The 19,871-nt window shown below is 54.5% G+C and overlaps 25 non-coding genes across 25 annotated transcripts; 17 read left to right on the plus strand and 8 right to left on the minus strand.

The window, feature by feature from the left end:
* The first annotated feature begins 685 nt into the window (after positions 1-685).
* On the plus strand, positions 686-757 carry TRNAE-CUC (transfer RNA glutamic acid (anticodon CUC)). The gene has a single exon. It is a non-coding gene; the product is annotated as a tRNA-Glu (tRNA).
* A 340-nt stretch (positions 758-1,097) lies between these two features.
* Positions 1,098-1,169, plus strand: TRNAE-CUC (transfer RNA glutamic acid (anticodon CUC)). Its single transcript has one exon. It is a non-coding gene; the product is annotated as a tRNA-Glu (tRNA).
* Positions 1,170-2,073: 904 nt separating this feature from the next.
* TRNAL-UAA (transfer RNA leucine (anticodon UAA)) lies at positions 2,074-2,156 on the minus strand. Its single transcript has one exon. It is a non-coding gene; the product is annotated as a tRNA-Leu (tRNA).
* Positions 2,157-3,050: 894 nt separating this feature from the next.
* On the plus strand, positions 3,051-3,122 carry TRNAE-CUC (transfer RNA glutamic acid (anticodon CUC)). The gene has a single exon. It is a non-coding gene; the product is annotated as a tRNA-Glu (tRNA).
* Positions 3,123-3,462: 340 nt separating this feature from the next.
* On the plus strand, positions 3,463-3,534 carry TRNAE-CUC (transfer RNA glutamic acid (anticodon CUC)). Its single transcript has one exon. It is a non-coding gene; the product is annotated as a tRNA-Glu (tRNA).
* A 904-nt stretch (positions 3,535-4,438) lies between these two features.
* Positions 4,439-4,521, minus strand: TRNAL-UAA (transfer RNA leucine (anticodon UAA)). Its single transcript has one exon. It is a non-coding gene; the product is annotated as a tRNA-Leu (tRNA).
* Positions 4,522-5,415: 894 nt separating this feature from the next.
* On the plus strand, positions 5,416-5,487 carry TRNAE-CUC (transfer RNA glutamic acid (anticodon CUC)). The gene has a single exon. It is a non-coding gene; the product is annotated as a tRNA-Glu (tRNA).
* Positions 5,488-5,827: 340 nt separating this feature from the next.
* On the plus strand, positions 5,828-5,899 carry TRNAE-CUC (transfer RNA glutamic acid (anticodon CUC)). Its single transcript has one exon. It is a non-coding gene; the product is annotated as a tRNA-Glu (tRNA).
* Positions 5,900-6,803: 904 nt separating this feature from the next.
* TRNAL-UAA (transfer RNA leucine (anticodon UAA)) lies at positions 6,804-6,886 on the minus strand. Its single transcript has one exon. It is a non-coding gene; the product is annotated as a tRNA-Leu (tRNA).
* Positions 6,887-7,780: 894 nt separating this feature from the next.
* Positions 7,781-7,852, plus strand: TRNAE-CUC (transfer RNA glutamic acid (anticodon CUC)). The gene has a single exon. It is a non-coding gene; the product is annotated as a tRNA-Glu (tRNA).
* Positions 7,853-8,192: 340 nt separating this feature from the next.
* Positions 8,193-8,264, plus strand: TRNAE-CUC (transfer RNA glutamic acid (anticodon CUC)). Its single transcript has one exon. It is a non-coding gene; the product is annotated as a tRNA-Glu (tRNA).
* A 904-nt stretch (positions 8,265-9,168) lies between these two features.
* TRNAL-UAA (transfer RNA leucine (anticodon UAA)) lies at positions 9,169-9,251 on the minus strand. The gene has a single exon. It is a non-coding gene; the product is annotated as a tRNA-Leu (tRNA).
* Positions 9,252-10,145: 894 nt separating this feature from the next.
* Positions 10,146-10,217, plus strand: TRNAE-CUC (transfer RNA glutamic acid (anticodon CUC)). Its single transcript has one exon. It is a non-coding gene; the product is annotated as a tRNA-Glu (tRNA).
* A 340-nt stretch (positions 10,218-10,557) lies between these two features.
* Positions 10,558-10,629, plus strand: TRNAE-CUC (transfer RNA glutamic acid (anticodon CUC)). Its single transcript has one exon. It is a non-coding gene; the product is annotated as a tRNA-Glu (tRNA).
* A 904-nt stretch (positions 10,630-11,533) lies between these two features.
* TRNAL-UAA (transfer RNA leucine (anticodon UAA)) lies at positions 11,534-11,616 on the minus strand. The gene has a single exon. It is a non-coding gene; the product is annotated as a tRNA-Leu (tRNA).
* Positions 11,617-12,510: 894 nt separating this feature from the next.
* On the plus strand, positions 12,511-12,582 carry TRNAE-CUC (transfer RNA glutamic acid (anticodon CUC)). Its single transcript has one exon. It is a non-coding gene; the product is annotated as a tRNA-Glu (tRNA).
* A 340-nt stretch (positions 12,583-12,922) lies between these two features.
* Positions 12,923-12,994, plus strand: TRNAE-CUC (transfer RNA glutamic acid (anticodon CUC)). The gene has a single exon. It is a non-coding gene; the product is annotated as a tRNA-Glu (tRNA).
* A 904-nt stretch (positions 12,995-13,898) lies between these two features.
* TRNAL-UAA (transfer RNA leucine (anticodon UAA)) lies at positions 13,899-13,981 on the minus strand. Its single transcript has one exon. It is a non-coding gene; the product is annotated as a tRNA-Leu (tRNA).
* An 894-nt stretch (positions 13,982-14,875) lies between these two features.
* Positions 14,876-14,947, plus strand: TRNAE-CUC (transfer RNA glutamic acid (anticodon CUC)). The gene has a single exon. It is a non-coding gene; the product is annotated as a tRNA-Glu (tRNA).
* Positions 14,948-15,287: 340 nt separating this feature from the next.
* On the plus strand, positions 15,288-15,359 carry TRNAE-CUC (transfer RNA glutamic acid (anticodon CUC)). Its single transcript has one exon. It is a non-coding gene; the product is annotated as a tRNA-Glu (tRNA).
* A 904-nt stretch (positions 15,360-16,263) lies between these two features.
* Positions 16,264-16,346, minus strand: TRNAL-UAA (transfer RNA leucine (anticodon UAA)). The gene has a single exon. It is a non-coding gene; the product is annotated as a tRNA-Leu (tRNA).
* An 890-nt stretch (positions 16,347-17,236) lies between these two features.
* On the plus strand, positions 17,237-17,308 carry TRNAE-CUC (transfer RNA glutamic acid (anticodon CUC)). Its single transcript has one exon. It is a non-coding gene; the product is annotated as a tRNA-Glu (tRNA).
* A 340-nt stretch (positions 17,309-17,648) lies between these two features.
* TRNAE-CUC (transfer RNA glutamic acid (anticodon CUC)) lies at positions 17,649-17,720 on the plus strand. Its single transcript has one exon. It is a non-coding gene; the product is annotated as a tRNA-Glu (tRNA).
* Positions 17,721-18,624: 904 nt separating this feature from the next.
* Positions 18,625-18,707, minus strand: TRNAL-UAA (transfer RNA leucine (anticodon UAA)). Its single transcript has one exon. It is a non-coding gene; the product is annotated as a tRNA-Leu (tRNA).
* An 894-nt stretch (positions 18,708-19,601) lies between these two features.
* TRNAE-CUC (transfer RNA glutamic acid (anticodon CUC)) lies at positions 19,602-19,673 on the plus strand. The gene has a single exon. It is a non-coding gene; the product is annotated as a tRNA-Glu (tRNA).
* The last annotated feature ends 198 nt before the right edge of the window (positions 19,674-19,871 follow it).

Below are 19,871 nucleotides of genomic sequence, written 5' to 3' on the forward strand. Positions count from 1 at the left end.
GTGGCCTAGTGGTGAGGATTTGGTGCTTTCACTGCCACGGGCCTGGCTTCGAGTCCCCGACCAGGGTGTGTGCTTTGAGTAAAGGTGGTCTAGGGCAGTCCAGAGGCAGGCTGAGCCTCGAAGGCTGGTGCAGGCCTTGGTGTGCGAGCCCGAAAAAAGGGCAGCTCCTATGTCATCCCTTCTTGCCCTCCGGCACTTGCTGTACAAGCAAAGCCCCCTTTGAACTCTGCATGGTAACCCTGCTGTGTCTCGCAGGCAATCATGGCCTGCCGCCTTTTAATAAACGTGCTCTCCCACGAAGCAGTTCTCCTAAGGAGGGTTAGTTGTGAGTGTGCATCTTCAGCGGCAGCCTCTAGGGGGAGCTTCAGCACTGACCCACAAAAGCTCATAGCGAGGAAGGCTGTCCTTTCAGGAGAGCAAGACAGGAATATCAGCGCTTGGAAGTGAAAGCGCAAACGTTCCCAAAGTGATGCTGTCTTCAATCTCTAAGCTCCCCTTTTCGCAGACCATCACAAGTGTTTTTGTTTTCTTTCTTTCTTTCTTTCTTTATTTCTTTATTTATTTATTTATTAGCAGAAACGGCCCCCGAAGACCTGCAGGCACTGGTGCCCATTGTAGCAGAGGCCCTCAGCCTTTGGACTCGGACGCCACCATCTGAGCGACACGCAACGGGGTGCACCCACCGTCCCTGGTGGTCTAGTGGTTAGGATTCGGCGCTCTCACCGCCGCGGCCCGGGTTCGATTCCCGGTCAGGGAAGGAGCTCTTTTAACAACTGACATTTTTATTTACAGCAATGCAGTTAACTGGCGACCGGAAATCTTGCTCCCAGATGCAGATTTGCGTGCACTAAATGGAGGAAGTGCCCTCAGCGCGACGCAAAACGTGTTTATGGCAGAGTCCCATTCATTCTCCTGTCGCTGCGGAAAGACTGCCCTTGACGCAAAAAAGGCAGCTTCCTTTTTCACCGCTGGAGAGAACCTATCTGCTCGGCCCTCCCCCTCTCTTCCCAGTCCCCCAATGGACTGGCCTTTGAGGCACCTGCAGGCATTGTGCACTCGGACACCACTGCCCGGCCTTCCCGAGTTGTCCAGCGGTCTCCCTGGTGGTCTAGTGGTTAGGATTCGGCGCTCTCACCGCCGCGGCCCGGGTTCGATTCCCGGTCAGGGAAGAGAGGCTTTTACTGAATGACATTTTTACAGAAATTCAAACAACTGCGTCTCAAAAAATATTTCTTTCAAATGTAGCTTCACTCACAGGCAATAGCGGCGTGGCTCCCCTGGCGGTAACTCCAAGCATCTTTTCAGCATGGTCCCTTACCGGAAGCTGTCGCCGCTAGAAGTGGGCCTGTGCCCCAAAAAGGAAGCTTTCTTTCTTCCAAAGCTGTAGAGAAAATATTAGTCCTGTCGCCCTGCCAAAGCCGAGCTCGCCCACCATCCCTAGCCTCATCGGACCAAGACCTTGCCCGGGACCCTGGGGCAGAGGGCTGCAGAAATGGTTGCGTACCGGTTTGGAGGAGAAAAGCAGGGGAGGGAGGGGTCGTAGCTGCTTGATTTGCATACAGAGCTGTGGTCTGCTGGGAAAGTGCAGCCTTTGGAGCTTGGCAAAGGCTTCGCAAGGGGCCCGAGCATTGCCCTCGCCCCGTTTGTTGACAGGTTCTCCTTCTATGGGCTGAAGGGCCCTGTAGCCTGATTTGAGGTTGGACGCTCTATTATTCACAGGGGTGTACCGGGCCTAGACGGTGACTGGCTGACCCGTCAGGGCATCGCCCGTTTGGAAGCCCGTTTCGGAAGCGGAGGCGGGAATCCCTGCCCAATTTTCTTTTGGGGTGGTAGGGCTGTTGGCGGGGTTGCACAAGCTCTGCCAACTTTGGCGGCTTAAGCTTGGGATGCGAGGGACATGGTACAAAAATGCAAAGGTTTTCCAGGAAAAGAGTCTACGGGCAACGATTCCTTGTTGCTCTTTTCAGGTGAACTCAAGCCTCAGGGCTTTGAGGTAGGGGCACTGCCTACAGACAGCAGGAAAGGGCTTGTGCGAAGCTGCTGCCGCATTTAGGTAAGAAGAGTAAAAACCTGTACCAGGAGTGGGGCTCGAACCCACGCGGACACTTGTCCATTGGATCTTAAGTCCAACGCCTTAACCACTCGGCCATCCTGGTGAGCTGCTGCAAAGGGCTTCGAATTGAATCTTTGCTGTTTCAGCAGCAGGCGAACAAGTGGAAAACCAGCCCAGAGTGCCCCCTGCAGGAGGTTGGATGGAATTGGCTTGCGAGCGGCAAACGTCTCTCACTTAACAGCATTACAATAGCCTCCAGCTGACTGCAAGTACGGTTGCGGAAACCTCCCGGGTGCTGCAGTCGTTTCCCCGGTGGCCTAGTGGTGAGGATTTGGTGCTTTCACTGCCACGGGCCTGGCTTCGAGTCCCCGACCAGAGTGTGTGCTTTGAGTAAAGGTGGTCTAGGGCAGTCCAGAGGCAGGCTGAGCCTCGAAGGCTGGTGCAGGCCTTGGTGTGCGAGCCCGAAAAAAGGGCAGCTCCTATGTCATCCCTTCTTGCCCTCCGGCACTTGCTGTACAAGCAAAGCCCCCTTTGAACTCTGCATGGTAACCCTGCTGTGTCTCGCAGGCAATCATGGCCTGCCGCCTTTTAATAAACGTGCTCTCCCACGAAGCAGTTCTCCTAAGGAGGGTTAGTTGTGAGTGTGCATCTTCAGCGGCAGCCTCTAGGGGGAGCTTCAGCACTGACCCACAAAAGCTCATAGCGAGGAAGGCTGTCCTTTCAGGAGAGCAAGACAGGAATATCAGCGCTTGGAAGTGAAAGCGCAAACGTTCCCAAAGTGATGCTGTCTTCAATCTCTAAGCTCCCCTTTTCGCAGACCATCACAAGTGTTTTTGTTTTCTTTCTTTCTTTCTTTCTTTATTTCTTTATTTATTTATTTATTAGCAGAAACGGCCCCCGAAGACCTGCAGGCACTGGTGCCCATTGTAGCAGAGGCCCTCAGCCTTTGGACTCGGACGCCACCATCTGAGCGACACGCAACGGGGTGCACCCACCGTCCCTGGTGGTCTAGTGGTTAGGATTCGGCGCTCTCACCGCCGCGGCCCGGGTTCGATTCCCGGTCAGGGAAGGAGCTCTTTTAACAACTGACATTTTTATTTACAGCAATGCAGTTAACTGGCGACCGGAAATCTTGCTCCCAGATGCAGATTTGCGTGCACAAAATGGAGGAAGTGCCCTCAGCGCGACGCAAAACGTGTTTATGGCAGAGTCCCATTCATTCTCCTGTCGCTGCGGAAAGACTGCCCTTGACGCAAAAAAGGCAGCTTCCTTTTTCACCGCTGGAGAGAACCTATCTGCTCGGCCCTCCCCCTCTCTTCCCAGTCCCCCAATGGACTGGCCTTTGAGGCACCTGCAGGCATTGTGCACTCGGACACCACTGCCCGGCCTTCCCGAGCTGTCCAGCGGTCTCCCTGGTGGTCTAGTGGTTAGGATTCGGCGCTCTCACCGCCGCGGCCCGGGTTCGATTCCCGGTCAGGGAAGAGAGGCTTTTACTGAATGACATTTTTACAGAAATTCAAACAACTGCGTCTCAAAAAATATTTCTTTCAAATGTAGCTTCACTCACAGGCAATAGCGGCGTGGCTCCCCTGGCGGTAACTCCAAGCATCTTTTCAGCATGGTCCCTTACCGGAAGCTGTCGCCGCTAGAAGTGGGCCTGTGCCCCAAAAAGGAAGCTTTCTTTCTTCCAAAGCTGTAGAGAAAATATTAGTCCTGTCGCCCTGCCAAAGCCGAGCTCGCCCACCATCCCTAGCCTCATCAGACCAAGACCTTGCCCGGGACCCTGGGGCAGAGGGCTGCAGAAATGGTTGCGTACCGGTTTGGAGGAGAAAAGCAGGGGAGGGAGGGGTCGTAGCTGCTTGATTTGCATACAGAGCTGTGGTCTGCTGGGAAAGTGCAGCCTTTGGAGCTTGGCAAAGGCTTCGCAAGGGGCCCGAGCATTGCCCTCGCCCCGTTTGTTGACAGGTTCTCCTTCTATGGGCTGAAGGGCCCTGTAGCCTGATTTGAGGTTGGACGCTCTATTATTCACAGGGGTGTACCGGGCCTAGACGGTGACTGGCTGACCCGTCAGGGCATCGCCCGTTTGGAAGCCCGTTTCGGAAGCGGAGGCGGGAATCCCTGCCCAATTTTCTTTTGGGGTGGTAGGGCTGTTGGCGGGGTTGCACAAGCTCTGCCAACTTTGGCGGCTTAAGCTTGGGATGCGAGGGACATGGTACAAAAATGCAAAGGTTTTCCAGGAAAAGAGTCTACGGGCAACGATTCCTTGTTGCTCTTTTCAGGTGAACTCAAGCCTCAGGGCTTTGAGGTAGGGGCACTGCCTACAGACAGCAGGAAAGGGCTTGTGCGAAGCTGCTGCCGCATTTAGATAAGAAGAGTAAAAACCTGTACCAGGAGTGGGGCTCGAACCCACGCGGACACTTGTCCATTGGATCTTAAGTCCAACGCCTTAACCACTCGGCCATCCTGGTGAGCTGCTGCAAAGGGCTCCGAATTGAATCTTTGCTGTTTCAGCAGCAGGCGAACAAGTGGAAAACCAGCCCAGAGTGCCCCCTGCAGGAGGTTGGATGGAATTGGCTTGCGAGCGGCAAACGTCTCTCACTTAACAGCATTACAATAGCCTCCAGCTGACTGCAAGTACGGTTGCGGAAACCTCCCGGGTGCTGCAGTCGTTTCCCCGGTGGCCTAGTGGTGAGGATTTGGTGCTTTCACTGCCACGGGCCTGGCTTCGAGTCCCCGACCAGGGTGTGTGCTTTGAGTAAAGGTGGTCTAGGGCAGTCCAGAGGCAGGCTGAGCCTCGAAGGCTGGTGCAGGCCTTGGTGTGCGAGCCCGAAAAAAGGGCAGCTCCTATGTCATCCCTTCTTGCCCTCCGGCACTTGCTGTACAAGCAAAGCCCCCTTTGAACTCTGCATGGTAACCCTGCTGTGTCTCGCAGGCAATCATGGCCTGCCGCCTTTTAATAAACGTGCTCTCCCACGAAGCAGTTCTCCTAAGGAGGGTTAGTTGTGAGTGTGCATCTTCAGCGGCAGCCTCTAGGGGGAGCTTCAGCACTGACCCACAAAAGCTCATAGCGAGGAAGGCTGTCCTTTCAGGAGAGCAAGACAGGAATATCAGCGCTTGGAAGTGAAAGCGCAAACGTTCCCAAAGTGATGCTGTCTTCAATCTCTAAGCTCCCCTTTTCGCAGACCATCACAAGTGTTTTTGTTTTCTTTCTTTCTTTCTTTCTTTATTTCTTTATTTATTTATTTATTAGCAGAAACGGCCCCCGAAGACCTGCAGGCACTGGTGCCCATTGTAGCAGAGGCCCTCAGCCTTTGGACTCGGACGCCACCATCTGAGCGACACGCAACGGGGTGCACCCACCGTCCCTGGTGGTCTAGTGGTTAGGATTCGGCGCTCTCACCGCCGCGGCCTGGGTTCGATTCCCGGTCAGGGAAGGAGCTCTTTTAACAACTGACATTTTTATTTACAGCAATGCAGTTAACTGGCGACCGGAAATCTTGCTCCCAGATGCAGATTTGCGTGCACTAAATGGAGGAAGTGCCCTCAGCGCGACGCAAAACGTGTTTATGGCAGAGTCCCATTCATTCTCCTGTCGCTGCGGAAAGACTGCCCTTGACGCAAAAAAGGCAGCTTCCTTTTTCACCGCTGGAGAGAACCTATCTGCTCGGCCCTCCCCCTCTCTTCCCAGTCCCCCAATGGACTGGCCTTTGAGGCACCTGCAGGCATTGTGCACTCGGACACCACTGCCCGGCCTTCCCGAGCTGTCCAGCGGTCTCCCTGGTGGTCTAGTGGTTAGGATTCGGCGCTCTCACCGCCGCGGCCCGGGTTCGATTCCCGGTCAGGGAAGAGAGGCTTTTACTGAATGACATTTTTACAGAAATTCAAACAACTGCGTCTCAAAAAATATTTCTTTCAAATGTAGCTTCACTCACAGGCAATAGCGGCGTGGCTCCCCTGGCGGTAACTCCAAGCATCTTTTCAGCATGGTCCCTTACCGGAAGCTGTCGCCGCTAGAAGTGGGCCTGTGCCCCAAAAAGGAAGCTTTCTTTCTTCCAAAGCTGTAGAGAAAATATTAGTCCTGTCGCCCTGCCAAAGCCGAGCTCGCCCACCATCCCTAGCCTCATCAGACCAAGACCTTGCCCGGGACCCTGGGGCAGAGGGCTGCAGAAATGGTTGCGTACCGGTTTGGAGGAGAAAAGCAGGGGAGGGAGGGGTCGTAGCTGCTTGATTTGCATACAGAGCTGTGGTCTGCTGGGAAAGTGCAGCCTTTGGAGCTTGGCAAAGGCTTCGCAAGGGGCCCGAGCATTGCCCTCGCCCCGTTTGTTGACAGGTTCTCCTTCTATGGGCTGAAGGGCCCTGTAGCCTGATTTGAGGTTGGACGCTCTATTATTCACAGGGGTGTACCGGGCCTAGACGGTGACTGGCTGACCCGTCAGGGCATCGCCCGTTTGGAAGCCCGTTTCGGAAGCGGAGGCGGGAATCCCTGCCCAATTTTCTTTTGGGGTGGTAGGGCTGTTGGCGGTGTTGCACAAGCTCTGCCAACTTTGGCGGCTTAAGCTTGGGATGCGAGGGACATGGTACAAAAATGCAAAGGTTTTCCAGGAAAAGAGTCTACGGGCAACGATTCCTTGTTGCTCTTTTCAGGTGAACTCAAGCCTCAGGGCTTTGAGGTAGGGGCACTGCCTACAGACAGCAGGAAAGGGCTTGTGCGAAGCTGCTGCCGCATTTAGGTAAGAAGAGTAAAAACCTGTACCAGGAGTGGGGCTCGAACCCACGCGGACACTTGTCCATTGGATCTTAAGTCCAACGCCTTAACCACTCGGCCATCCTGGTGAGCTGCTGCAAAGGGCTTCGAATTGAATCTTTGCTGTTTCAGCAGCAGGCGAACAAGTGGAAAACCAGCCCAGAGTGCCCCCTGAAGGAGGTTGGATGGAATTGGCTTGCGAGCGGCAAACGTCTCTCACTTAACAGCATTACAATAGCCTCCAGCTGACTGCAAGTACGGTTGCGGAAACCTCCCGGGTGCTGCAGTCGTTTCCCCGGTGGCCTAGTGGTGAGGATTTGGTGCTTTCACTGCCACGGGCCTGGCTTCGAGTCCCCGACCAGAGTGTGTGCTTTGAGTAAAGGTGGTCTAGGGCAGTCCAGAGGCAGGCTGAGCCTCGAAGGCTGGTGCAGGCCTTGGTGTGCGAGCCCGAAAAAAGGGCAGCTCCTATGTCATCCCTTCTTGCCCTCCGGCACTTGCTGTACAAGCAAAGCCCCCTTTGAACTCTGCATGGTAACCCTGCTGTGTCTCGCAGGCAATCATGGCCTGCCGCCTTTTAATAAATGTGCTCTCCCACGAAGCAGTTCTCCTAAGGAGGGTTAGTTGTGAGTGTGCATCTTCAGCGGCAGCCTCTAGGGGGAGCTTCAGCACTGACCCACAAAAGCTCATAGCGAGGAAGGCTGTCCTTTCAGGAGAGCAAGACAGGAATATCAGCGCTTGGAAGTGAAAGCGCAAACGTTCCCAAAGTGATGCTGTCTTCAATCTCTAAGCTCCCCTTTTCGCAGACCATCACAAGTGTTTTTGTTTTCTTTCTTTCTTTCTTTCTTTATTTCTTTATTTATTTATTTATTAGCAGAAACGGCCCCCGAAGACCTGCAGGCACTGGTGCCCATTGTAGCAGAGGCCCTCAGCCTTTGGACTCGGACGCCACCATCTGAGCGACACGCAACGGGGTGCACCCACCGTCCCTGGTGGTCTAGTGGTTAGGATTCGGCGCTCTCACCGCCGCGGCCTGGGTTCGATTCCCGGTCAGGGAAGGAGCTCTTTTAACAACTGACATTTTTATTTACAGCAATGCAGTTAACTGGCGACCGGAAATCTTGCTCCCAGATGCAGATTTGCGTGCACAAAATGGAGGAAGTGCCCTCAGCGCGACGCAAAACGTGTTTATGGCAGAGTCCCATTCATTCTCCTGTCGCTGCGGAAAGACTGCCCTTGACGCAAAAAAGGCAGCTTCCTTTTTCACCGCTGGAGAGAACCTATCTGCTCGGCCCTCCCCCTCTCTTCCCAGTCCCCCAATGGACTGGCCTTTGAGGCACCTGCAGGCATTGTGCACTCGGACACCACTGCCCGGCCTTCCCGAGCTGTCCAGCGGTCTCCCTGGTGGTCTAGTGGTTAGGATTCGGCGCTCTCACCGCCGCGGCCCGGGTTCGATTCCCGGTCAGGGAAGAGAGGCTTTTACTGAATGACATTTTTACAGAAATTCAAACAACTGCGTCTCAAAAAATATTTCTTTCAAATGTAGCTTCACTCACAGGCAATAGCGGCGTGGCTCCCCTGGCGGTAACTCCAAGCATCTTTTCAGCATGGTCCCTTACCGGAAGCTGTCGCCGCTAGAAGTGGGCCTGTGCCCCAAAAAGGAAGCTTTCTTTCTTCCAAAGCTGTAGAGAAAATATTAGTCCTGTCGCCCTGCCAAAGCCGAGCTCGCCCACCATCCCTAGCCTCATCAGACCAAGACCTTGCCCGGGACCCTGGGGCAGAGGGCTGCAGAAATGGTTGCGTACCGGTTTGGAGGAGAAAAGCAGGGGAGGGAGGGGTCGTAGCTGCTTGATTTGCATACAGAGCTGTGGTCTGCTGGGAAAGTGCAGCCTTTGGAGCTTGGCAAAGGCTTCGCAAGGGGCCCGAGCATTGCCCTCGCCCCGTTTGTTGACAGGTTCTCCTTCTATGGGCTGAAGGGCCCTGTAGCCTGATTTGAGGTTGGACGCTCTATTATTCACAGGGGTGTACCGGGCCTAGACGGTGACTGGCTGACCCGTCAGGGCATCGCCCGTTTGGAAGCCCGTTTCGGAAGCGGAGGCGGGAATCCCTGCCCAATTTTCTTTTGGGGTGGTAGGGCTGTTGGCGGGGTTGCACAAGCTCTGCCAACTTTGGCGGCTTAAGCTTGGGATGCGAGGGACATGGTACAAAAATGCAAAGGTTTTCCAGGAAAAGAGTCTACGGGCAACGATTCCTTGTTGCTCTTTTCAGGTGAACTCAAGCCTCAGGGCTTTGAGGTAGGGGCACTGCCTACAGACAGCAGGAAAGGGCTTGTGCGAAGCTGCTGCCGCATTTAGATAAGAAGAGTAAAAACCTGTACCAGGAGTGGGGCTCGAACCCACGCGGACACTTGTCCATTGGATCTTAAGTCCAACGCCTTAACCACTCGGCCATCCTGGTGAGCTGCTGCAAAGGGCTCCGAATTGAATCTTTGCTGTTTCAGCAGCAGGCGAACAAGTGGAAAACCAGCCCAGAGTGCCCCCTGCAGGAGGTTGGATGGAATTGGCTTGCGAGCGGCAAACGTCTCTCACTTAACAGCATTACAATAGCCTCCAGCTGACTGCAAGTACGGTTGCGGAAACCTCCCGGGTGCTGCAGTCGTTTCCCCGGTGGCCTAGTGGTGAGGATTTGGTGCTTTCACTGCCACGGGCCTGGCTTCGAGTCCCCGACCAGGGTGTGTGCTTTGAGTAAAGGTGGTCTAGGGCAGTCCAGAGGCAGGCTGAGCCTCGAAGGCTGGTGCAGGCCTTGGTGTGCGAGCCCGAAAAAAGGGCAGCTCCTATGTCATCCCTTCTTGCCCTCCGGCACTTGCTGTACAAGCAAAGCCCCCTTTGAACTCTGCATGGTAACCCTGCTGTGTCTCGCAGGCAATCATGGCCTGCCGCCTTTTAATAAACGTGCTCTCCCACGAAGCAGTTCTCCTAAGGAGGGTTAGTTGTGAGTGTGCATCTTCAGCGGCAGCCTCTAGGGGGAGCTTCAGCACTGACCCACAAAAGCTCATAGCGAGGAAGGCTGTCCTTTCAGGAGAGCAAGACAGGAATATCAGCGCTTGGAAGTGAAAGCGCAAACGTTCCCAAAGTGATGCTGTCTTCAATCTCTAAGCTCCCCTTTTCGCAGACCATCACAAGTGTTTTTGTTTTCTTTCTTTCTTTCTTTCTTTATTTCTTTATTTATTTATTTATTAGCAGAAACGGCCCCCGAAGACCTGCAGGCACTGGTGCCCATTGTAGCAGAGGCCCTCAGCCTTTGGACTCGGACGCCACCATCTGAGCGACACGCAACGGGGTGCACCCACCGTCCCTGGTGGTCTAGTGGTTAGGATTCGGCGCTCTCACCGCCGCGGCCTGGGTTCGATTCCCGGTCAGGGAAGGAGCTCTTTTAACAACTGACATTTTTATTTACAGCAATGCAGTTAACTGGCGACCGGAAATCTTGCTCCCAGATGCAGATTTGCGTGCACTAAATGGAGGAAGTGCCCTCAGCGCGACGCAAAACGTGTTTATGGCAGAGTCCCATTCATTCTCCTGTCGCTGCGGAAAGACTGCCCTTGACGCAAAAAAGGCAGCTTCCTTTTTCACCGCTGGAGAGAACCTATCTGCTCGGCCCTCCCCCTCTCTTCCCAGTCCCCCAATGGACTGGCCTTTGAGGCACCTGCAGGCATTGTGCACTCGGACACCACTGCCCGGCCTTCCCGAGCTGTCCAGCGGTCTCCCTGGTGGTCTAGTGGTTAGGATTCGGCGCTCTCACCGCCGCGGCCCGGGTTCGATTCCCGGTCAGGGAAGAGAGGCTTTTACTGAATGACATTTTTACAGAAATTCAAACAACTGCGTCTCAAAAAATATTTCTTTCAAATGTAGCTTCACTCACAGGCAATAGCGGCGTGGCTCCCCTGGCGGTAACTCCAAGCATCTTTTCAGCATGGTCCCTTACCGGAAGCTGTCGCCGCTAGAAGTGGGCCTGTGCCCCAAAAAGGAAGCTTTCTTTCTTCCAAAGCTGTAGAGAAAATATTAGTCCTGTCGCCCTGCCAAAGCCGAGCTCGCCCACCATCCCTAGCCTCATCAGACCAAGACCTTGCCCGGGACCCTGGGGCAGAGGGCTGCAGAAATGGTTGCGTACCGGTTTGGAGGAGAAAAGCAGGGGAGGGAGGGGTCGTAGCTGCTTGATTTGCATACAGAGCTGTGGTCTGCTGGGAAAGTGCAGCCTTTGGAGCTTGGCAAAGGCTTCGCAAGGGGCCCGAGCATTGCCCTCGCCCCGTTTGTTGACAGGTTCTCCTTCTATGGGCTGAAGGGCCCTGTAGCCTGATTTGAGGTTGGACGCTCTATTATTCACAGGGGTGTACCGGGCCTAGACGGTGACTGGCTGACCCGTCAGGGCATCGCCCGTTTGGAAGCCCGTTTCGGAAGCGGAGGCGGGAATCCCTGCCCAATTTTCTTTTGGGGTGGTAGGGCTGTTGGCGGTGTTGCACAAGCTCTGCCAACTTTGGCGGCTTAAGCTTGGGATGCGAGGGACATGGTACAAAAATGCAAAGGTTTTCCAGGAAAAGAGTCTACGGGCAACGATTCCTTGTTGCTCTTTTCAGGTGAACTCAAGCCTCAGGGCTTTGAGGTAGGGGCACTGCCTACAGACAGCAGGAAAGGGCTTGTGCGAAGCTGCTGCCGCATTTAGGTAAGAAGAGTAAAAACCTGTACCAGGAGTGGGGCTCGAACCCACGCGGACACTTGTCCATTGGATCTTAAGTCCAACGCCTTAACCACTCGGCCATCCTGGTGAGCTGCTGCAAAGGGCTTCGAATTGAATCTTTGCTGTTTCAGCAGCAGGCGAACAAGTGGAAAACCAGCCCAGAGTGCCCCCTGAAGGAGGTTGGATGGAATTGGCTTGCGAGCGGCAAACGTCTCTCACTTAACAGCATTACAATAGCCTCCAGCTGACTGCAAGTACGGTTGCGGAAACCTCCCGGGTGCTGCAGTCGTTTCCCCGGTGGCCTAGTGGTGAGGATTTGGTGCTTTCACTGCCACGGGCCTGGCTTCGAGTCCCCGACCAGAGTGTGTGCTTTGAGTAAAGGTGGTCTAGGGCAGTCCAGAGGCAGGCTGAGCCTCGAAGGCTGGTGCAGGCCTTGGTGTGCGAGCCCGAAAAAAGGGCAGCTCCTATGTCATCCCTTCTTGCCCTCCGGCACTTGCTGTACAAGCAAAGCCCCCTTTGAACTCTGCATGGTAACCCTGCTGTGTCTCGCAGGCAATCATGGCCTGCCGCCTTTTAATAAACGTGCTCTCCCACGAAGCAGTTCTCCTAAGGAGGGTTAGTTGTGAGTGTGCATCTTCAGCGGCAGCCTCTAGGGGGAGCTTCAGCACTGACCCACAAAAGCTCATAGCGAGGAAGGCTGTCCTTTCAGGAGAGCAAGACAGGAATATCAGCGCTTGGAAGTGAAAGCGCAAACGTTCCCAAAGTGATGCTGTCTTCAATCTCTAAGCTCCCCTTTTCGCAGACCATCACAAGTGTTTTTGTTTTCTTTCTTTCTTTCTTTCTTTATTTCTTTATTTATTTATTTATTAGCAGAAACGGCCCCCGAAGACCTGCAGGCACTGGTGCCCATTGTAGCAGAGGCCCTCAGCCTTTGGACTCGGACGCCACCATCTGAGCGACACGCAACGGGGTGCACCCACCGTCCCTGGTGGTCTAGTGGTTAGGATTCGGCGCTCTCACCGCCGCGGCCTGGGTTCGATTCCCGGTCAGGGAAGGAGCTCTTTTAACAACTGACATTTTTATTTACAGCAATGCAGTTAACTGGCGACCGGAAATCTTGCTCCCAGATGCAGATTTGCGTGCACAAAATGGAGGAAGTGCCCTCAGCGCGACGCAAAACGTGTTTATGGCAGAGTCCCATTCATTCTCCTGTCGCTGCGGAAAGACTGCCCTTGACGCAAAAAAGGCAGCTTCCTTTTTCACCGCTGGAGAGAACCTATCTGCTCGGCCCTCCCCCTCTCTTCCCAGTCCCCCAATGGACTGGCCTTTGAGGCACCTGCAGGCATTGTGCACTCGGACACCACTGCCCGGCCTTCCCGAGCTGTCCAGCGGTCTCCCTGGTGGTCTAGTGGTTAGGATTCGGCGCTCTCACCGCCGCGGCCCGGGTTCGATTCCCGGTCAGGGAAGAGAGGCTTTTACTGAATGACATTTTTACAGAAATTCAAACAACTGCGTCTCAAAAAATATTTCTTTCAAATGTAGCTTCACTCACAGGCAATAGCGGCGTGGCTCCCCTGGCGGTAACTCCAAGCATCTTTTCAGCATGGTCCCTTACCGGAAGCTGTCGCCGCTAGAAGTGGGCCTGTGCCCCAAAAAGGAAGCTTTCTTTCTTCCAAAGCTGTAGAGAAAATATTAGTCCTGTCGCCCTGCCAAAGCCGAGCTCGCCCACCATCCCTAGCCTCATCAGACCAAGACCTTGCCCGGGACCCTGGGGCAGAGGGCTGCAGAAATGGTTGCGTACCGGTTTGGAGGAGAAAAGCAGGGGAGGGAGGGGTCGTAGCTGCTTGATTTGCATACAGAGCTGTGGTCTGCTGGGAAAGTGCAGCCTTTGGAGCTTGGCAAAGGCTTCGCAAGGGGCCCGAGCATTGCCCTCGCCCCGTTTGTTGACAGGTTCTCCTTCTATGGGCTGAAGGGCCCTGTAGCCTGATTTGAGGTTGGACGCTCTATTATTCACAGGGGTGTACCGGGCCTAGACGGTGACTGGCTGACCCGTCAGGGCATCGCCCGTTTGGAAGCCCGTTTCGGAAGCGGAGGCGGGAATCCCTGCCCAATTTTCTTTTGGGGTGGTAGGGCTGTTGGCGGGGTTGCACAAGCTCTGCCAACTTTGGCGGCTTAAGCTTGGGATGCGAGGGACATGGTACAAAAATGCAAAGGTTTTCCAGGAAAAGAGTCTACGGGCAACGATTCCTTGTTGCTCTTTTCAGGTGAACTCAAGCCTCAGGGCTTTGAGGTAGGGGCACTGCCTACAGACAGCAGGAAAGGGCTTGTGCGAAGCTGCTGCCGCATTTAGGTAAGAAGAGTAAAAACCTGTACCAGGAGTGGGGCTCGAACCCACGCGGACACTTGTCCATTGGATCTTAAGTCCAACGCCTTAACCACTCGGCCATCCTGGTGAGCTGCTGCAAAGGGCTTCGAATTGAATCTTTGCTGTTTCAGCAGCAGGCGAACAAGTGGAAAACCAGCCCAGAGTGCCCCCTGAAGGAGGTTGGATGGAATTGGCTTGCGAGCGGCAAACGTCTCTCACTTAACAGCATTACAATAGCCTCCAGCTGACTGCAAGTACGGTTGCGGAAACCTCCCGGGTGCTGCAGTCGTTTCCCCGGTGGCCTAGTGGTGAGGATTTGGTGCTTTCACTGCCACGGGCCTGGCTTCGAGTCCCCGACCAGAGTGTGTGCTTTGAGTAAAGGTGGTCTAGGGCAGTCCAGAGGCAGGCTGAGCCTCGAAGGCTGGTGCAGGCCTTGGTGTGCGAGCCCGAAAAAAGGGCAGCTCCTATGTCATCCCTTCTTGCCCTCCGGCACTTGCTGTACAAGCAAAGCCCCCTTTGAACTCTGCATGGTAACCCTGCTGTGTCTCGCAGGCAATCATGGCCTGCCGCCTTTTAATAAACGTGCTCTCCCACGAAGCAGTTCTCCTAAGGAGGGTTAGTTGTGAGTGTGCATCTTCAGCGGCAGCCTCTAGGGGGAGCTTCAGCACTGACCCACAAAAGCTCATAGCGAGGAAGGCTGTCCTTTCAGGAGAGCAAGACAGGAATATCAGCGCTTGGAAGTGAAAGCGCAAACGTTCCCAAAGTGATGCTGTCTTCAATCTCTAAGCTCCCCTTTTCGCAGACCATCACAAGTGTTTTTGTTTTCTTTCTTTCTTTCTTTCTTTATTTCTTTATTTATTTATTTATTAGCAGAAACGGCCCCCGAAGACCTGCAGGCACTGGTGCCCATTGTAGCAGAGGCCCTCAGCCTTTGGACTCGGACGCCACCATCTGAGCGACACGCAACGGGGTGCACCCACCGTCCCTGGTGGTCTAGTGGTTAGGATTCGGCGCTCTCACCGCCGCGGCCTGGGTTCGATTCCCGGTCAGGGAAGGAGCTCTTTTAACAACTGACATTTTTATTTACAGCAATGCAGTTAACTGGCGACCGGAAATCTTGCTCCCAGATGCAGATTTGCGTGCACAAAATGGAGGAAGTGCCCTCAGCGCGACGCAAAACGTGTTTATGGCAGAGTCCCATTCATTCTCCTGTCGCTGCGGAAAGACTGCCCTTGACGCAAAAAAGGCAGCTTCCTTTTTCACCGCTGGAGAGAACCTATCTGCTCGGCCCTCCCCCTCTCTTCCCAGTCCCCCAATGGACTGGCCTTTGAGGCACCTGCAGGCATTGTGCACTCGGACACCACTGCCCGGCCTTCCCGAGCTGTCCAGCGGTCTCCCTGGTGGTCTAGTGGTTAGGATTCGGCGCTCTCACCGCCGCGGCCCGGGTTCGATTCCCGGTCAGGGAAGAGAGGCTTTTACTGAATGACATTTTTACAGAAATTCAAACAACTGCGTCTCAAAAAATATTTCTTTCAAATGTAGCTTCACTCACAGGCAATAGCGGCGTGGCTCCCCTGGCGGTAACTCCAAGCATCTTTTCAGCATGGTCCCTTACCGGAAGCTGTCGCCGCTAGAAGTGGGCCTGTGCCCCAAAAAGGAAGCTTTCTTTCTTCCAAAGCTGTAGAGAAAATATTAGTCCTGTCGCCCTGCCAAAGCCGAGCTCGCCCACCATCCCTAGCCTCATCAGACCAAGACCTTGCCCGGGACCCTGGGGCAGAGGGCTGCAGAAATGGTTGCGTACCGGTTTGGAGGAGAAAAGCAGGGGAGGGAGGGGTCGTAGCTGCTTGATTTGCATACAGAGCTGTGGTCTGCTGGGAAAGTGCAGCCTTTGGAGCTTGGCAAAGGCTTCGCAAGGGGCCCGAGCATTGCCCTCGCCCCGTTTGTTGACAGGTTCTCCTTCTATGGGCTGAAGGGCCCTGTAGCCTGATTTGAGGTTGGACGCTCTATTATTCACAGGGGTGTACCGGGCCTAGACGGTGACTGGCTGACCCGTCAGGGCATCGCCCGTTTGGAAGCCCGTTTCGGAAGCGGAGGCGGGAATCCCTGCCCAATTTTCTTTTGGGGTGGTAGGGCTGTTGGCGGGGTTGCACAAGCTCTGCCAACTTTGGCGGCTTAAGCTTGGGATGCGAGGGACATGGTACAAAAATGCAAAGGTTTTCCAGGAAAAGAGTCTACGGGCAACGATTCCTTGTTGCTCTTTTCAGGTGAACTCAAGCCTCAGGGCTTTGAGGTAGGGGCACTGCCTACAGACAGCAGGAAAGGGCTTGTGCGAAGCTGCTGCCGCATTTAGGTAAGAAGAGTAAAAACCTGTACCAGGAGTGGGGCTCGAACCCACGCGGACACTTGTCCATTGGATCTTAAGTCCAACGCCTTAACCACTCGGCCATCCTGGTGAGCTGCTGCAAAGGGCTTCGAATTGAATCTTTGCTGTTTCAGCAGCAGGCGAACAAGTGGAAAACCAGCCCTGAGTGCCCCCTGCAGGAGGTTGGATGGAATTGGCTTGCGAGCGGCAAACGTCTCTCACTTAACAGCATTACAATAGCCTCCAGCTGACTGCAAGTACGGTTGCGGAAACCTCCCGGGTGCTGCAGTCGTTTCCCCGGTGGCCTAGTGGTGAGGATTTGGTGCTTTCACTGCCACGGGCCTGGCTTCGAGTCCCCGACCAGAGTGTGTGCTTTGAGTAAAGGTGGTCTAGGGCAGTCCAGAGGCAGGCTGAGCCTCGAAGGCTGGTGCAGGCCTTGGTGTGCGAGCCCGAAAAAAGGGCAGCTCCTATGTCATCCCTTCTTGCCCTCCGGCACTTGCTGTACAAGCAAAGCCCCCTTTGAACTCTGCATGGTAACCCTGCTGTGTCTCGCAGGCAATCATGGCCTGCCGCCTTTTAATAAACGTGCTCTCCCACGAAGCAGTTCTCCTAAGGAGGGTTAGTTGTGAGTGTGCATCTTCAGCGGCAGCCTCTAGGGGGAGCTTCAGCACTGACCCACAAAAGCTCATAGCGAGGAAGGCTGTCCTTTCAGGAGAGCAAGACAGGAATATCAGCGCTTGGAAGTGAAAGCGCAAACGTTCCCAAAGTGATGCTGTCTTCAATCTCTAAGCTCCCCTTTTCGCAGACCATCACAAGTGTTTTTGTTTTCTTTCTTTCTTTCTTTCTTTCTTTATTTCTTTATTTATTAGCAGAAACGGCCCCCGAAGACCTGCAGGCACTGGTGCCCATTGTAGCAGAGGCCCTCAGCCTTTGGACTCGGACGCCACCATCTGAGCGACACGCAACGGGGTGCACCCACCGTCCCTGGTGGTCTAGTGGTTAGGATTCGGCGCTCTCACCGCCGCGGCCTGGGTTCGATTCCCGGTCAGGGAAGGAGCTCTTTTAACAACTGACATTTTTATTTACAGCAATGCAGTTAACTGGCGACCGGAAATCTTGCTCCCAGATGCAGATTTGCGTGCACAAAATGGAGGAAGTGCCCTCAGCGCGACGCAAAACGTGTTTATGGCAGAGTCCCATTCATTCTCCTGTCGCTGCGGAAAGACTGCCCTTGACGCAAAAAAGGCAGCTTCCTTTTTCACCGCTGGAGAGAACCTATCTGCTCGGCCCTCCCCCTCTCTTCCCAGTCCCCCAATGGACTGGCCTTTGAGGCACCTGCAGGCATTGTGCACTCGGACACCACTGCCCGGCCTTCCCGAGTTGTCCAGCGGTCTCCCTGGTGGTCTAGTGGTTAGGATTCGGCGCTCTCACCGCCGCGGCCCGGGTTCGATTCCCGGTCAGGGAAGAGAGGCTTTTACTGAATGACATTTTTACAGAAATTCAAACAACTGCGTCTCAAAAAATATTTCTTTCAAATGTAGCTTCACTCACAGGCAATAGCGGCGTGGCTCCCCTGGCGGTAACTCCAAGCATCTTTTCAGCATGGTCCCTTACCGGAAGCTGTCGCCGCTAGAAGTGGGCCTGTGCCCCAAAAAGGAAGCTTTCTTTCTTCCAAAGCTGTAGAGAAAATATTAGTCCTGTCGCCCTGCCAAAGCCGAGCTCGCCCACCATCCCTAGCCTCATCAGACCAAGACCTTGCCCGGGACCCTGGGGCAGAGGGCTGCAGAAATGGTTGCGTACCGGTTTGGAGGAGAAAAGCAGGGGAGGGAGGGGTCGTAGCTGCTTGATTTGCATACAGAGCTGTGGTCTGCTGGGAAAGTGCAGCCTTTGGAGCTTGGCAAAGGCTTCGCAAGGGGCCCGAGCATTGCCCTCGCCCCGTTTGTTGACAGGTTCTCCTTCTATGGGCTGAAGGGCCCTGTAGCCTGATTTGAGGTTGGACGCTCTATTATTCACAGGGGTGTACCGGGCCTAGACGGTGACTGGCTGACCCGTCAGGGCATCGCCCGTTTGGAAGCCCGTTTCGGAAGCGGAGGCGGGAATCCCTGCCCAATTTTCTTTTGGGGTGGTAGGGCTGTTGGCGGGGTTGCACAAGCTCTGCCAACTTTGGCGGCTTAAGCTTGGGATGCGAGGGACATGGTACAAAAATGCAAAGGTTTTCCAGGAAAAGAGTCTACGGGCAACGATTCCTTGTTGCTCTTTTCAGGTGAACTCAAGCCTCAGGGCTTTGAGGTAGGGGCACTGCCTACAGACAGCAGGAAAGGGCTTGTGCGAAGCTGCTGCCGCATTTAGGTAAGAAGAGTAAAAACCTGTACCAGGAGTGGGGCTCGAACCCACGCGGACACTTGTCCATTGGATCTTAAGTCCAACGCCTTAACCACTCGGCCATCCTGGTGAGCTGCTGCAAAGGGCTTCGAATTGAATCTTTGCTGTTTCAGCAGCAGGCGAACAAGTGGAAAACCAGCCCAGAGTGCCCCCTGCAGGAGGTTGGATGGAATTGGCTTGCGAGCGGCAAACGTCTCTCACTTAACAGCATTACAATAGCCTCCAGCTGACTGCAAGTACGGTTGCGGAAACCTCCCGGGTGCTGCAGTCGTTTCCCCGGTGGCCTAGTGGTGAGGATTTGGTGCTTTCACTGCCACGGGCCTGGCTTCGAGTCCCCGACCAGAGTGTGTGCTTTGAGTAAAGGTGGTCTAGGGCAGTCCAGAGGCAGGCTGAGCCTCGAAGGCTGGTGCAGGCCTTGGTGTGCGAGCCCGAAAAAAGGGCAGCTCCTATGTCATCCCTTCTTGCCCTCCGGCACTTGCTGTACAAGCAAAGCCCCCTTTGAACTCTGCATGGTAACCCTGCTGTGTCTCGCAGGCAATCATGGCCTGCCGCCTTTTAATAAACGTGCTCTCCCACGAAGCAGTTCTCCTAAGGAGGGTTAGTTGTGAGTGTGCATCTTCAGCGGCAGCCTCTAGGGGGAGCTTCAGCACTGACCCACAAAAGCTCATAGCGAGGAAGGCTGTCCTTTCAGGAGAGCAAGACAGGAATATCAGCGCTTGGAAGTGAAAGCGCAAACGTTCCCAAAGTGATGCTGTCTTCAATCTCTAAGCTCCCCTTTTCGCAGACCATCACAAGTGTTTTTGTTTTCTTTCTTTCTTTCTTTCTTTATTTCTTTATTTATTTATTTATTAGCAGAAACGGCCCCCGAAGACCTGCAGGCACTGGTGCCCATTGTAGCAGAGGCCCTCAGCCTTTGGACTCGGACGCCACCATCTGAGCGACACGCAACGGGGTGCACCCACCGTCCCTGGTGGTCTAGTGGTTAGGATTCGGCGCTCTCACCGCCGCGGCCCGGGTTCGATTCCCGGTCAGGGAAGGAGCTCTTTTAACAACTGACATTTTTATTTACAGCAATGCAGTTAACTGGCGACCGGAAATCTTGCTCCCAGATGCAGATTTGCGTGCACAAAATGGAGGAAGTGCCCTCAGCGCGACGCAAAACGTGTTTATGGCAGAGTCCCATTCATTCTCCTGTCGCTGCGGAAAGACTGCCCTTGACGCAAAAAAGGCAGCT

The sequence above is a fragment of the Ambystoma mexicanum genome, chromosome 5p, assembly GCF_040938575.1.
Source record: "Ambystoma mexicanum isolate Mex_15411 chromosome 5p, UKY_AmexF1_1, whole genome shotgun sequence".
NCBI classification, from domain to species: domain Eukaryota; kingdom Metazoa; phylum Chordata; class Amphibia; order Caudata; family Ambystomatidae; genus Ambystoma; species Ambystoma mexicanum.